General features: G+C 47.7%; 1 protein-coding gene across 1 annotated transcript in view; it reads right to left on the reverse strand.

Moving 5' to 3' along the window:
• The window catches only part of LOC146059526 (glutamate receptor ionotropic, kainate 1-like), a 225,367-nt gene that overhangs the window by 109,414 nt on the left and 101,494 nt on the right, over positions 1-14,459 (reverse strand). The gene's annotated exons all lie outside the window — the stretch shown is intronic.

Genomic DNA, 14,459 nt, shown 5'->3' on the forward strand with positions numbered 1-14,459 from the left:
CCCCGACAGCCAGTATGCCTGGGACTGTTACCCGTAGGCTGCACGGAGGTTAGTTTTAGGGGAGGAAGGGTGTTAAGGGAGAGGGTTAGGGTTACGCTGTGTGAAGGGAGGTTTAGGTATTCAAAAGGGGCACCTCAAAACTGTGCTATACCTATTCAATCTGAATGCTTTCTTCCACCTAGTGGGGTGTGTTGTGTGGCATGAGCCATAGTGCAGGGCTGTTAGGGGTCGAGGGTGCAGGCGGAGGGGGCTGAGGATTATAAAGGGGGAGGACTAGGTGAGCCCGGTCCTTACTACTACTACTTAGTCTGTTCACTCTCTCTACCTGCTGCCTCATGTCCTGACTATCCCTGCCATCCTTACTTCTTGCCTTTAGGTCTCCTTACCTGCACCTCATGTCACCTGTCTGTCTCCCCCTCCTTCTAGACTGTAAGCTCCTTGGAGCAGGGCCCTCTTCCCTCCTGTTCTCACAGTAATCTTCTTGCATTTTAATTACAGCTCTCTTACTCATCTACAATCTATACCTGCATCTATTCTCACTCACTTCCCTACATCTCAGCTCTCTTATTCCCCTACCATCTATATCCACATCTCTTCTCACTCACTTCCCTACATCTCAGGTCTCTTACTCACCTACCATCTATACCTGCATCTCTTCTCACTCACTTCCCTACATTTCAGCTCTCTTACTCACCTACCATCTATACCTGCATCTCTTCTCACTCCCTTCCCTACATCTCAGCTCTCTTACTCATCTACAATCTATACCTGCATCTCTTCTCACTCACTTCCCTACATGTCAGCTCTCTTACTCACCTAACATCTATACCTACATCTCTTCTCACTCACTTCCCTACATCTCAGCTCTCTTACTCACCTACCATCTATACCTACATCTCTTCTCACTCACTTCCCTACATCTCAGCTCTCTTACTCACCTACCATCTATACCCACATCTCTTCTCACTCACTTCCCTACATCTCAGCTCTCTTACCACCTTTCATCTCTACCTGCATCTCTTCTCACTCACTTCCTACATCTCAGCTCTCTTACTCACCTACAATCTATACCTGCATCTCTTCTCACTCACTTCCCTACATCTCAGCTCTTACTCACCTACCATCTATACCAGCATCTCTTCTCACTCACTTCCCTATATCTCAGCTCTCTCACTCACCTACCATCTATACTCACATCTCTTCTTAATCATTTCCCTATATCTCAGCTCTCTTATTCACCTACCATCTATACCCGCATCTCTTCTTACTCGCTTCCCTATTTCTCGGCTCTTACTCACCTACCATCTATACCAGCATCTATTCTCACTCGCTCCTCTACATCTCCGCTCTCTTACTCACCTACAATCTATACCAGGGGTCTTCAACCCATGGCCCGCGGGCCACGAGTGGCCCGTGGAGCTGATCTCAGTGGCCCCCTGCCCGCCGGCCCGCCATGAACAGGATTTTTTTTTTTTTAAGTAAAAGAAAATGCTTCCGAGGGAGGCAGTGTAATGGAGTCCCCTTGGGTGCCGCCTACCCGATTTCCATTTTCTGCAGGCAGGGCAGAGGAGTTTATCCAGCGCGGCTGAGGGAGGAGGAGGCACGTCTGGTCACGAGCTTGGGGAGTTGGGACCCGGCGAAGCTGCGGGAGGAGGAGACGCAGCTGGTGGGAGCAGGGGACCCGGCACTGGAACTGCAGGAGGAAGGAGGCACAGCAGGCGGAGGGGACCCGGTGAAACTGCAGGAGGAGGCATGGATGGTGGAAGCAGGTGACCCGTCAAAGCTGCAGGATGAGGAGGTACATCTGGCGGGAGCAGGGGACCTGGCAAAGCTGCAGGCATTACTGGGGGCATTGTGTGTGGGGCATTACTGGGGGCATTGTGTGTGAGGGGCACTGCTGGGGCATTGTGTGTGAGGGGCACTGCTGGGGCATTGTGTGTGAGGGGCACTGCTGGGGCATTGTGTGTGAGGGGCACTGCTGGGGCATTGTGTGAGGGGCACTGCTGGGGCATTGTGTGAGGGGCACTGCTGGGGCATTGTGTGAGGGGCACTGCTGGAGCATTGTGTGAGGGGCACTGCTGGGGCATTGTGTGTGAGGGGCACTGCTGGGGCATTGTGTGTGAGGGGCACTGCTGGGGCATTGTGTGTGAGGGGCACTGCTGGGGCATTGTGTGTGAGGGGCACTGCTGGGGCATTGTGTGTGAGGGGCACTGCTGGGGCATTGTGTGTGAGGGGCACTGCTGGGGCATTGTGTGTGATGGGCACTGCTGGGGCATTGTGTGTGATGGGCACTGCTGGGGCATTGTGTGTGAGGGGCACTGCTGGGGCATTGTGTGAGGGGCACTGCTGGGGCATTAGGTGAGGGGCACTGCTGGGGCATCATATGTATAAGCAGGAGTACTGTTGGCATTATGGTCTATGCCATTACACATTATGCCAATAATTGCAATGTGCAATGGGCATAATTTTGTGTGGATTAATGTGTAATGGGCATCACGGTGCGGCATAATGTGTAATGGGCATTATGGTGTATGACATAATGTACAACAGGTATTACGGTGTGTGGCATAATGTCTAATGGACACTATGGTGTGATGCACAATGTGTAATGGGCATTACGGATAAACAGTGTAACAGTGTATATTGATTTAAGTAGCCTTTCATTGTTTGGGTTTGATCTGTGAGGCATACTAGTTCACTGTGTGGGCCTTCATGTTTATATGTCACTGTGCAGCCTTCAGTCAACTTAAGCGTGTGAGGACAACGACCATTCCTGCGGTAACCAATGTCTGGTCATACAGGTTGCAAAAGAGCTGTCAGGTAATTGTTTTCCTGCTAGTTCACACTCGTTATAATTAGACCACGCCCCTTATAATTAGGTCACACCCGTTTTTGGGAGCGCGCCTATGGCGCGTGCAATTTATTCAATATCAAATTATATATGGGGGGGGGGGGGGGCACATATTTTACTGTTTGCACTGGAACCCAAATTGGCTGCTGATAACTATTAGGGTGTGTGTGTGTGTGTGTGTGTGTGGGGTTATGTGCTGAGTATGGGCGGCTGTGCCAACTATCTATGAAGGACTGTGCTGACGTTATAGGGGAGCTGTGATTCTATGGTGCTGTCCGAAATTCCGTAGGCGATTTTAGTGGCCCTCGTGCTTCACTGGATTTTTTTAGGTGGCCCACGCTGTCTTAAAGGTTGAAGACCCCTGATCTATACCAACATCTCTTCTCACACACTTCCCTACTTGTCAGCTCTCTTACTCACCTACCATCTATACCCGCATCTCTTCTCACTCACTTCCCTACATCTCAGCTCTCTTACTCACCTACCATCTATACCTGCATCTCTTCTCACTCACTTCCCTACATCTCAGCTATCTTGCTCACCTACCATCTATACCTCCATCTCTTCTCACTCACTTCCCTACATCTCAGCTGTCTTACTCACCTACCATCTATACCTGCATCTCTTCTCACTCACTTCCCTACATCTCAGCTCTCTTACTCACCTACCATCTATACCTGCATCTCTTCTCACTCCCTTCCCTACATCTCAGCTGTCTTACTCACCTACCATCTATACCTGCATCTCTTCTCACTCACTTCCCTACATTTCAGCTCTCTTACTCACCTACCATCTATACCTGCATCTCTTCTCACTCCCTTCCCTACATCTCAGCTCTCTTACTCACCTACCATCTATACCTGCATCTCTTCTCACTCACTTCCTTATATCTCAGCTCTTACTCACCTACCATCTATACCCGCATCTCTTCTCACTCACTTCCTTATATCTCAGCTCTTACTCACCTACCATCTATACCTGCATCTCTTCTCACTCACTTCCTTATATCTCAGCTCTTACTCACCTACCATCTATACCTGCATCTCTTCTCACTCACTTCCCTACATCTCAGCTCTTACTCACCTACCATCTATACCCGCATCTCTTCTCACTCACTTCCCTTCATCTCAGCTCTCTTACTCACCTACAATCTATACCTGCATCTCTTCTCACTCACTTCCCTATAGATCAGCTGTCTTAGGTAGGCAGGAGGAGAGGGTAAGTACACTTAAAAAGCACCTAACAGGATTCTGACCAATCAGGAAGCCGCTATCTGTCTTCTGACCTCCAGCATACCGTCAGCCACCCATCCATATGTATTCCATCTAGAGAACAATCTCCCCCCCCCCCCCCCCCACACACACACACATTTACCTAAAATATTATAGGGCCACCGAATCCCTTGGTTACTTCTAATACCCATATAGTTAACAGGAAGTAACACATAACCTCCATATAACAGACTCCCCTCATGTTGAATTGTTATATGCAAATCAGAGTTTAAATTTGGTTAGAAATTCAGCCATACCATTAATATACACAAAGTGCATTACAAACTTTAATATGCTGGCTGCATTTCATACATCCACCCCAGCTCCGTGCATTCACATTCGCTTTCCAGGGCGTATATGTCAAGAGCCTGCACTCCTACAGTACACCTAGAGGCTGACAGCATCTCATACTGACCATCCCCAAGCGGCTCCTTCCCTCTAAATGGTTTAAGAATTTCCAGTCCCTCGCTCGATTTCTCCTGTGTATCAGCCAGCGCTGGCTTAGAATGTCAATTTGAATACAGTATAAGAGTGAATAAACCAAGGTTTGTTATTTTGTCCAGAAACGTTGCCTATAAACCCAGCTTAATAGATTATTGTTTTGCTGATACCATGAATTTGTATACAGAACAATAAAATATCTAGAAACGTATTCCGTGGGGGTAAGCTTTTCTGCATGGTCTCAGAATTCCGCATAATAAGATATTTATTTCCAAATTGGCTACAAACTATGGGCCCTACGCTCAACCAATAAGTGTATACAATTGAATTGGCAATGGGATGGAGAATACAGGTCTACGAATAAAATCTCAGTCTCAGGACAACCGACAATATTTTAAATAATTTAAGAAGGGATTCGGCATGAAAAGCCGGCAGTCGGGATCCCGGCGTTCAAAATCCCGACGCCGGAATGCCGAACGCCGAAATCCCGACAAGGGGGGGACATGGATCGCCCCCCCCCTTGCGGGCTCGGCACGCTCGCCATGCAGTGGGCCCGGTGCCTCGCTACGCTCGGCACACTAATTTATTCTCCCTCCGACACCCACGGGGGGAGAAAGTGTCAGGATTTCGGCGTTCGGGATTCCGGCGTCGGGATTTTGAACGCCGGGATCCCGACCGCCGGGATTTAAACTGCATCCCTTAAGAAGTTATATGAGGGAAATTTATTAAGATTCACATGTGAAGTTGCTATGGGAAACCAATCAGAATCTACTTCTTATTTGCTTAGCATCGTCTAGAACAGTGATTTTTAACCTTTTTACCTTGCGGCACACTAAATAGGATTTTAAAATTTCCAAGGCACACCATGAGATCCCCACAGGGCAAAACACACTGGCCCCCACAGGAAAATCAGCCGAAAGAGTACAATGGGAGGTGCCATTGCCGGTGTTTCCATGGAGTTGTAATGACAATTTGCCCTCTCTCCCGGCTAACTGAATTGACCGCATAGAGGGCCAGATTCTCTAAGCTTAAAAAGTGATAAAATGGAGAGTGATAAACAGCCAGCCAATCAGCTCCTGCCTGATATTTTTCAAACACAGTCTGTGACATGGCAGGTAGGAGCTGATTGGCTGGCTGTTTATCACTCTCCATTTGATCACTTTTGAAGCTTAGAGCATCTGGCCAGAGTCTTTGACCCGAAAGTCAATCTGTGCATGTGCAGAGACACTGGCGGCTGTGAGGCATGCTGGGAGGGATCAGTATCGGATCCCACACACAACAGCGATGCAGAGAGGAGCCAAAGGCTTCTATGGGGGTAGAGCTGGCGTTTCCAGCCAGTAGTCACTGATCATGATCATTATGTCCCTGTGGTTGGCCACTGCCCTGTCCATTGGTCCTGCCTTCCACGAGGTATTCCCACTACATACCATAGAGAGAGGAATGTAGAATAACAACACTAGAATAACAGAATGTCCCATCCATCGGACAACCACTATCATGCTTCATTCAAGCTAGATAAGTCACATGACCTTACCATAAGCAGGCTAGCCTGTGTTTAGACTGACACTCATGAGATTACAATCGATACAAGTCTGGCCATTTCCATGACCGATCATTACTTTTATATACCGCTATCCAGGGACATCATGGGCATGATGGGCAGTTGTCCAAGGGCCCCATATCCCTAGGGGCCCAATGTCTCTCTTTCCACTGCCTCCCCTCTCTCTCCCATGCTCTCACCTCATATATGGTATATATATAACCACTTATAATGTATAGGTGCCCCACTGCACTGCTTTGCCCGGGGGCCCCTAATGCTATTAAGATGACCCTGCGGCACAGCACCTTTGGCACTTCAGTGTAATAAATTACAGTGTTAATAAAGAAAAGTGTGGTATTTTGGCGGCGCCCATCGCATCGCATACCATAAGGCATCCGATGGTATGCGATGCGACGCGATATTGCGCGATACTGTACAATGTCATACAATTTTAAAATTGTATGACATTGTACATGGCATACAATGCCATACAATGCGATGCAATGCGATTAAACATTGTATAAGCACCCTAATGGGTGCTTACAATGTGAAATGCCCGCGAAGGGCGGCGGTACGCGTCCTCCGACCTTTTCATACCCCCACTATCCACGTCGGCGGGGAGTTGAGCCCGAAGCGTGGCGCGCGCAGCGAGCCCCGCGAGGGGACGCGGATACCTGTGAAGCCCGCGAGGGGACTCCGATACCTGTGAAGGTATCCGTGTCCCCTCGCGGGGCGCGCTACGCTCGCCACGCTTCGGGCACTTTCTATATTCTCAACTCCATGCCGACGTGGATAGTGGGGGTATGAAAAGGTCGGAGGACGCATACCGCCGCCCCTCGCGGGCTCGTTGCGCTCACCACGCTTCGGGATCACATTTATAGTGGGGGGGGGGGGGTGGCGTGGGGGTGCATTTCACATTGTAAGCACCCATTAGGGTGCTTATACAATGTTTAATCGCATTGCATCGCATTGTATGGCATTGTATGCCATGTACAATGTCATACAATTTTAACGCTTCGGGTTCACGTTTATAGTGGGAGGTTGGCGTGGGGGTGCATTGCCCTTTATGGTGCTTATACAATCTTTAATCGCATAGGGGGCAAAAATCGCGACGCATCGCATCGCATGCCATGCGATGCATGCCATGCAACGCGATGAAAACATCACGTGATGCACATTGGGGGTGCCGCTATAATACACAAGTACCAAAAGTGCCTTTCTGATTTGGGAACCGACGGGAGTCCGGGAGTCCGGACAGTTAAATGTTTCTAATTTCCATATTGTTCAGCTTAAAATTATTTTCAAAAAGAGGTTTTAAACTTTGCCAACTGCTTCGTCCCAGAGATTTGTCCATGTAAATCTGCCCATTTATCATAGGATCAAATCCAAGGCACTTTGTTTGATGTGGATTAAACTGCAGTGCGCCAGGGACTATGGAGCCACATAAGGGCTGATGAAGTCGGTAACACATTAGCCGGTCTTTGATAATGACAGCCATGTGCTGGGGAAGAATAACACAGAATAACACAACCAACACTTCGCAGATGGCGGCTGCTTCATTGGCTGAAGGTTCTCATTATTTATTGCAGCAGGTGCATCGCTGAGAACAGCGTACACCCAGATATTATTTCCCTGTAACGTTCACTTTAATGTGTTCCATTGGTAAGTACCGAATGTAACAATACCCTTTGGTAGTCCAAGTGCCAGTTCATCTGCAAAATTCCCCAACATAAGCCAAGTCACATACTTTATTAGGAAACAACAGATTAAAGTATTGCATCCTAAAACAAAATTATAATAAACAATTAAAATACCGACATATAGAATGTAGACCTGACAATTTGAGCCGACATGTGCCGACAGGCGGTATTTCATGCCCTACAATCCACTAGGGCGTGGCGGGAGAATAAAATAGTGTGCCGAGCGCAGAGAGGCACCGTGTCCGAAACATAGCAAGCGAAGCAAGGGGCTGCGGTTGACTTCCAACTGTATACAGAAGCAAAAAACAATTTCACCTAAGGCGCTGTAAACTCGAAGCTGCAAATGACAGAAATGTGACGGTCACCGGACCATCTAAATGGACAATAGAAAAAACAAAAAGTCAGTCTCCTTGCGCTGTGAGTGTTCCAATGTGATTTCCAAACTTTTTTTTCTCTCTCAAACTCCCAAATGCGGATATGTGAAATAAGAAAAAAGTTGACAAATTTTGTAATCCAACAATATTATAAGTAATTCTTCCTCCAGAATGTGTTGGGAAATGGATGGAAAAGGTGCTCCCAGAGTTTCCAGAAGATCCCCAAGAGGTTTATTTATAGGGTCACCTCACTCGTGTATATGGATAGAGGCTTACATGTATGCTTACATATAACAGATATGACGACTCCTATAAAGGTATCTTTAACCAGGTACAGACTCCAACAATAATTCTTTTCCAAATAAAAACCTTTTATTCCAATAAAAAACGTGCACTACCCACAATCCTCAAACAGCAATAATATCACACACTAGATGGAACCCGGGTAAGGTGTGGACATTTCAATGCTGTATGGCAGTGGTATGGCACCTCTAAAAATAGACACTTAGATCGACGCGTTTCTGCACACTGCGGTGCCTTTATCAAGATGTGTGTCAGTAGCAGCAGGTCCTCTGAACGAAATTTCCAGTGGGGGACTGTTTCCACAGCTCCCTCCACGTATGAACAGAAAGCCGGCTCTCCGCCCCCTCTGGAAATTTCGTTCAGAGGACCTGCTGCTACTGACACACATCTTGATAAAGGCACCGCAGTGTGCAGAAACGCGTCGATCTAAGTGTCTATTTTTAGAGGTGCCATACCACTGCCATACAGCATTGAAATGTCCACACCTTACCCGGGTTCCATCTAGTGTGTGATATTATTGCTGTTTGAGGATTGTGGGTAGTGCACGTTTTTTATTGGAATAAAAGGTTTTTATTTGGAAAAGAATTATTGTTGGAGTCTGTACCTGGTTAAAGATACCTTTATAGGAGTCGTCATATCTGTTATATGTAAGCATACATGTAAGCCTCTATCCATATACACGAGTGAGGTGACCCTATAAATAAACCTCTTGGGGATCTTCTGGAAACTCTGGGAGCACCTTTTCCATCCATTTCCCAACACATTCTGGAGGAAGAATTACTTATAATATTGTTGGATTACAAAATTTGTCAACTTTTTTCTTATTTCACATATCCGCATTTGGGAGTTTGAGAGAGAAAAAAAAGTTTGAAAATCACATTGGAACACTCACAGCGCAAGGAGACGGACTTTTTGTTTTTTCTACTGACTTCCAACTGTGTCCATGTCGTCTGTGTCAACAGTCGGGTCAAAAAACTGTGAAAAAACCCATGTTGACCTAGTGACCTGTTGACCGAAAGTCATGTTGACTTTTTCACCTGTCTACAGTACATTCTATATGTCGGTATTTTGACCTTGTCGGAATTTTAAATGTCGGTATTTTGACCTTGTCGGGATTTTAAATGTCGGTATTTTGACCATGTCGGGATTTTGACTGTCGGTCAATAGCTGTCGGGATTTTGACCGTCGGGATTTCATACCGAATCCGTAATAACTATTCTTACACTTTTTATGGTTATTCAGCAATGGAGTAGCCAATTATTTTGCAGTCTGTAAAAAAAATATACTGCAGTACAATTACTATATATATGAGCAGAGGGAGAAGAAAGGCAGCCTCTGCCCATAAAAATGAGAGGTACAGAGGAAGAACGCTGGCCCAGACGGGAGTAATGAAGGTTTAGAAAGAGGACGTTAGAAGTGACTGTCACCGACAGGAATGGTCCTATACATTATCCTTATAAACAAGTTGGGATTCATAAATTGTGAAACCAGGTCATACTGTAGGTGTGCACTGACCTTTAATGCACCTCCTAAAATGAGGTGATGATATGTGTGCATGCAGGAAGGGAGAAAGATACATGGGCACTATCGTAACATTACTATTTAGAGATATAATACATTTTGCAATAAATACAGATATATTATATACAGGCAGGATTCCACTCTCCAGGGTTACACCAGAGCGCAGATGCTAAACATAGCTTAAGCAGGTTGCCTACCCTCCCGGAATAGCCAGGAGGCTCCCAAAAATCGTGTCCCCCTCCCGGCCGCCCGGCAAGGAGGGCAACCCTCCCAGATACCGGTGGCCACACCGCATCTCCCCTGCGGGCAGCGTTAATTTTCCACAATTTGCGGCTTTTCATGAAGAGGGGGTGGGGCTAAAGAGAAATTGCTTTGTTTAGCTCCACCCCTCCTCGAAGAACTGCAAATTGCGGGATTTGACATGCTGGGAGCGGGTCTTGATGACGTCCACATCAGCCCCCCCAACTGCTGACAGTCTCCTCTCCGGGCTTCTCCCGGAGAGGAGACTCTAAAAGTAGGCAACTCTGAGCTAAAGATGTGTCCACATACACCTTTGCTCGCATCATGTAAGAAAATCCATTTGACGCGCCATAAACTATGTAACTTAACTGCGCCTTGAATCCTGCCACAGACTCTCAAATATGCATTTTTCTGCAACAAAAGTCCACTGCATGGGTACACTGACCACTGGAGCTGCCATTATGGGTATGGCTTAGTTTACACACAATGGGGGGGATGCTCTAACATCCGCTCCCCCTTACCACTGCCCATCGCTGGCTACCGCAAACATAATTATCGCATATGATCTAACATATGCGATAATTATGACAAAAAACAGCTCTTGCGTTAAGAGCTGTCTTTTGCGTTGACCCGGCAATGAGCGGCAGGTCCCGGCGGCTCCCCCCTCCCTCTCTTACCCGGCCTGTGGATGCTGCTGCAGGGGGGGCTGGCTCTCCTCCTCCTTCTTGCACCAGGAAGAGAATGTACAGTGCAGGGAGGAGGAGGTCACAGGTGAGGGGGGGGGGGGTCGGTGTGGGGCGGCGGTGGGTTGCGGTAGAAGCACCTAGGCTTCTATGGGGCATCGCCAGATTTTTCTGGCGATGCCCCCCGCCGAGGTAACCCGGAGGGGGATGCTTAGAGCATCCCAAAATGCGGTCAAAACCCCGATAGTTTAGAGAATATCCCCCAATGGGCCTAATTCAGACATGATCGCTGGCTGTTTATTTTTGGAGCCCTGCAATCACCCAGCCAGAGTGAAACTGTCCCAATGCAAGCCTGCAAATTGCTTGCCAATCTGGGTAAAAAGGCAAAAACAAAAATCTTGGAACTCATGTCGACCATTCTATCAATGTCGACCTAGGGTATGCCGACCACTCTTAGGTGTCGATCTAGTCACTGTTGACTATTAGTGGTCGACCTAGAAATTGTCTACCATCTATACCGTAACCCTCTAGAGCAGGGGTGGCCAACCGGTCAGAGGTAAAGAGCCGAAAAATATCGGTAGTCAAGCTAAAGAGCCGACATCATGCGCGCGCCGAAGGCGCATGCGCCAAAAAAAGGGGCATAGTCTATTTTGACCCCTTGGGTGGGTGTGATACAAATATGCCTCCAATAGTGCAGTGCCATATATACATATGCCCCCAATAGTGCCAGATACACATATGCTCCCCACGGTGCCAGGTATGCACCACAAGGTGCCGGGTATGTCCTCACAGTGCCAAAAAGCTGGTATGCCCCCACAGTGCCACAAACTGCTATGCCCCCACAGTGCACAAACTGCTATGCCCCCACCGTGCAAATTTCCCAGCAGCAGCACTCACCGTTGTTGCTGCTGCTGCCAGGTGGGGAGAGGACAGTCTGGTGTCCCCCTGCAGTCCTCCTGTCATGTCACCGATAGGAGGAGAGCACAGCACACCACGCGTCTCCTTCCCCCTCACTTCCCTGTGACTGGGCCGCCTACCAATCAAAGCTCACTGGCCGGCTCCTGATTGGCTGCTGGCCACAAGCTCTGATTGGCGGACGGCCCAGTCACAAGGATGCACAGTAAGGGGTAGGAGAGATGCGCGATGCGCGCTCTCCTCCCCTCAGAAGGAAAAGGGATTCAGGGAACCGGCAGCAGGGGGGACTGGGACAGACGGTGGGCGGCGGGCAGCAGTGGGAGCAGGAGCCGCACTTTACAAGGGGGAGAGCCGCATGAGGCTCAAGAGCCACAGGTTGGCCACCACTGCTCTAGAGGATATTGTAAAAGATGTAGTTTAGAAAGGGATTTCTGAGCGATATCTTTCAAAATACCACCTAGAACAGGCATGTCCAAACTATGGCCCTCCAGCTGTTGTGAAACTACAAGTCCCATCATGCCTTGCCACAGTTTTGCTATTAGGGAATGCTAAAACTATGGCAAGGCATGCTGGGATGTGTAGTTCACAACAGCTGGAGGGCCACAGTTTGGACATGCCTGGTCTAGTGTGTACACTCTATATCGTTAACGATGCACGCTCCCGCTAAGTTAACGACCCCTCCCATATGCTAAACATGCAGGTCAATTTGGCGATATAGCCGACAACCCGCATGATCGGTGGGTCCCAGTGATGTTACTGAATGATACCGTTCACTGATACTGTTCAGTGCGTACTCTCAATATCAGCAACCCGCAGCCGATATTGTTCACTATATTTTTGCGGGCTGGATTGCTTGCCTATCAAATATCACCCATTTTTGGGGAGGTACATGCATATATTCAGACTTAATGTACACTATGGAATGATCTCTGTACCTGCCCCAAATCGCTCCTTTCTCGACAGCAGCCGCAGCCCCCATAGGTTTGGCGAATAGGATACATGAATCTACAAATAATACTGTATGTGTGACTAACTGGAGGGGCACCTGCACCATGTCCTTAAATAAAAATAAAATAATATGTTCTAGACGAAACCTTGTCTTTGCTATAATTACTGTACATTCCGATCACAGTGACATACGATGATCACAGTGACCACGGGCCAATGTAGATGCAGCCGCTACAGTAAAAGAAAAGGATTAATACAACAGACAGGTCCATTTAATATAAAGTATTGGAATCCTGACGCGCCTCTGTGCAGCCCACAGCAGTGATGGACTGTTCTCTCCTGAAGTCTCTATCACTATAAAAGTGAATTACAGGGCACTGGAGACAGGTGCTGGAGAAGAACGGTTCCCAGTGATCAGGCTCTTAACACACAATTTAGCCTTATGGTCACAGCCATCATAGATAATCAGAATGAATGGGCACAATATCCTCCTCACTTATTGTCTCCGTCCCAGGGAAACTTTTTTGGGAGAGACATGAAAAAAAAAATGGATGTAGTTGGAGAAAAACTCATACTATCAGCCCCCAAACAGGCTATGTATATAGATACATCCTATCATGTAATAAGACAGTATTGGTGGTATACAAATTGTAGGCATGGCAACCAATCTATGCAAGTCACGCACCCATGTCAAAACTTGGAGAGAGATAGAGATTTGAAGTACCAATAAACAGTCAGAGTGATAAACAGCCATCCAATCAGCTCCTGCCTGCCATGTCACAGGCTGTGTTTCAAAAATGTCAGGCAGGAGCTAACTGGTTGCCTGTTTATCACTCTCCACTTTATCACTTTTGATGAAGCTTAGTGCATCTGGCACGCACTTAGGGCAGTATTCAATGAGGCTGATTCGCCATGTTCTACGGCAAATGTGTGCTATTTTCGTGCTCTAAGGTGAATCTTTTTACTGAAAAACTGATTCGCCCTATTCAACATGCACTATTCGCCGACGACGAACAGTTAATGATGGACAATTCGCCGTCTGATAGTCTCCGCAATTCGCTGTGGTTTTTCAATGGGTTTTTCAATGTGATTCGCCGTGAGTGTATTCAATGATCAGATGGCGGATTGCTTTCTAAGTGATTTTCGCCGTGTGTCCCCGTGTAGCAATCGCCATCTTTTTATGGTGAACTTTATTTGGTGTATAAAAATCAGGAATTTTATTATGTGAAGGGGCATGCTATTTTTATTCATGTGCTTACAGCAGGGGGCTGGAAGCCGAGAGCCGCTCATTAGATATTCATATATTCACTTCACACTGCTCCCGCTCATTACATATGCAAGAGCGGGAGCAGTGCAGCGGCTTCCTACCCCAGTCCCCTGCCAGCTCTCCCTGTGTCCCCAAGAGCCCTACTTCTGCCCCACAGTGTCCGGTGCAGGCAGGGAGGCTTCCATCTCTCTGCCTGCCGCCGTCCCCCAGCTCCCTGCGGCGTTCACCGCAGGGGTTAAGAATCGCCATCAGGGGCAGTGAGCCCCTGCGGCATTGAATAGGGCTACCCTGCTTGCTGTTGTATCCATGTTAATTTCTTGACAAAGGCCCCTGCGAGGGCCGAAACGTAAACTTTTTGGATGTCCTGATGAGCCTCAAATAAAAGTGCTCTCAGTGCTGGTGAGT

Source organism: Crinia signifera, chromosome 2 (assembly GCF_055691185.1).
Source record: "Crinia signifera chromosome 2, ASM5569118v1, whole genome shotgun sequence".
NCBI lineage: Eukaryota > Metazoa > Chordata > Amphibia > Anura > Myobatrachidae > Crinia > Crinia signifera.